The sequence below is a fragment of the Atheta coriaria genome, unplaced genomic scaffold, assembly GCF_025399875.1.
Source record: "Atheta coriaria isolate IRGN ID8LTWV9N9 unplaced genomic scaffold, Caltech_Dcor_3.1 scaffold874_size2252, whole genome shotgun sequence".
NCBI classification, from domain to species: domain Eukaryota; kingdom Metazoa; phylum Arthropoda; class Insecta; order Coleoptera; family Staphylinidae; genus Dalotia; species Dalotia coriaria.
Window position 1 is genome coordinate 1 of NW_027050071.1, and position 1863 is coordinate 1863.

The following is a 1863-nucleotide window of genomic DNA, read 5'->3' on the forward strand; positions in this document are numbered from 1 at the left end:
AATAATGCAGAAGAGAACTAAATGTCTAGCAAATACGAAAATGAGAGAGTTCAATGCATAGATTTTTGATCGAGTATGCGTACACTACGTACTTTTGAGACGTGTGCTGTTATGCTCGATCATAATTTGTGTTCTATTAACAAGCAAAGCAGACGATGAGTCGTAGAACGAAAGTGATACTGCAATAATGCAGAAGCAGAACTGAATGAGTAACAAATACAAAAAATTACGTTTTCAGTAGATTACTAGTCATGTGCTTTGTATTCTGCTAAAAATATGTTTCACAGCTAGTTCGCGGGTGCAGTTAGCGTTTTTCGTTACACTCCCCTTATGCGACAAACCAAACCGGTGTAAGGAGCAATCCCATAAGCCACATAAACCATGCAATAACTCACTACATTCCGAGCGAGAATGTGAACTCATTCATTTATGATATGAGAACGATGGTTTTTGTTACTGAACAAAAACTGCCAAGACGCATTCAATCTAACGAATTGTGCGAGAGAATGACGAATCTTGCAAGTGTTCGAAAGGCACTTATACAACATCGTACCAAATCTGTCGCAAGCCTTATTAATGGCAATGTCTAGTGTCGTCCGGCTTGAGTGCTGTCGATGTAATCGATAAACTCAAACGTTGAGACAACGAAAAGTTTGCTCGTAGCGTGTGTAAAATCTCTACGTCAAACATATTGTCATTAGTGTTTGTCAATCAGTGCAGCGGTTTATACTAGATATAAATCTCGAGTCCTATCTTTGATAGGTTTTGTAACTGATGGCAACTTAAACGCTCATGAGTAGTGCTTACACAAATACGCGTAATGCACGAAATTGCTGTCAAAACTGCTATGTCCGAGGTACCGGAACGAGAGTGACGATTTGCGCCAGCATTCTTGCTGCGCATGGTTCAAACATAACAAAGCACGTGTTTTTGCCTAAAGCAGTAACAACTGCCATGTCCAAACGGACGAAACGAACGATTTGCGTGAGCATCTACGCTGCGCATGGTTCAAACACAGCAAAGCACGTGTATTTGAATATAACAGTAATAACTGCCATGTCCAAGCAGACGAAAAGAACGTTTTGCGTTAGCATCTACGCTGCGCATGGTTCAGAGACAGCAAAGCACGTGTCTTTGCCTAAAGCAGTAACAACTGCCATGTCCAAACGGACGAGANTGCCATGTCCAAACGGACGAGAGGAACGATTTGCGTTAGCAATTTTGCTGCGCATGGTTCAAAGCTAGTGAAGCACGTGTATTTGACTGTAGCAGTACACAACTGTTTTGTCCAAGCAGACGAAAAGAACGTTTTGCGTTAGCATCTACGCTGCGCATGGTTCAGAGACAGCAAAGCACGTGTCTTTGCCTAAAGCAGTAACAACTGCCATGTCCAAACGGACGAGANTGCCATGTCCAAACGGACGAGAGGAACGATTTGCGTTAGCAATTATGCTGCGCATGGTTCAAAGCTAGTGAAGCACGTGTATTTGACTGTAGCAGTAACAGCTGTCTTGTCCAAACGGACGAAAGAAACGATTTGCGTGAGCAATTTTGCTGCGCATGGTTTAAGCCAAGCAATAAGCACAGAGATGTTGAATCAGTGGAGACTGATAGAAATCACTTAAAGCAATGCTCACATCGTGTGGATCGGTGCGTTTTTAAACCCCGAACCGTTAGCACACTGTGTTGCAGTAGCACAAATATATTGCGCTACTCTATACGTTCGCGCCTTTAGGCCGATCGGCGAATAGCTCCCTGGTTGATCCTGCCAGTAGTCATATGCTTGTCTCAAAGATTAAGCCATGCATGTCTCAGTACAAGCCAAATTAAGGTGAAACCGCGAAAGGCTCATTAAATCAGTTA

The 1863-nt window shown here is 42.8% G+C and overlaps 1 long non-coding RNA gene across 1 annotated transcript in view; it reads left to right on the forward strand.

The window, feature by feature from the left end:
• The first annotated feature begins 1737 nt into the window (after positions 1–1737).
• LOC135803058 (uncharacterized) overlaps positions 1738–1863 on the forward strand; it is a 340-nt gene continuing 214 nt past the window's right edge. Inside the window, exon 1 of the long non-coding RNA XR_010550712.1 lies at positions 1738–1846. This is a non-coding gene — a long non-coding RNA (uncharacterized lncRNA). The remainder of the gene's footprint in view (positions 1847–1863) is intronic.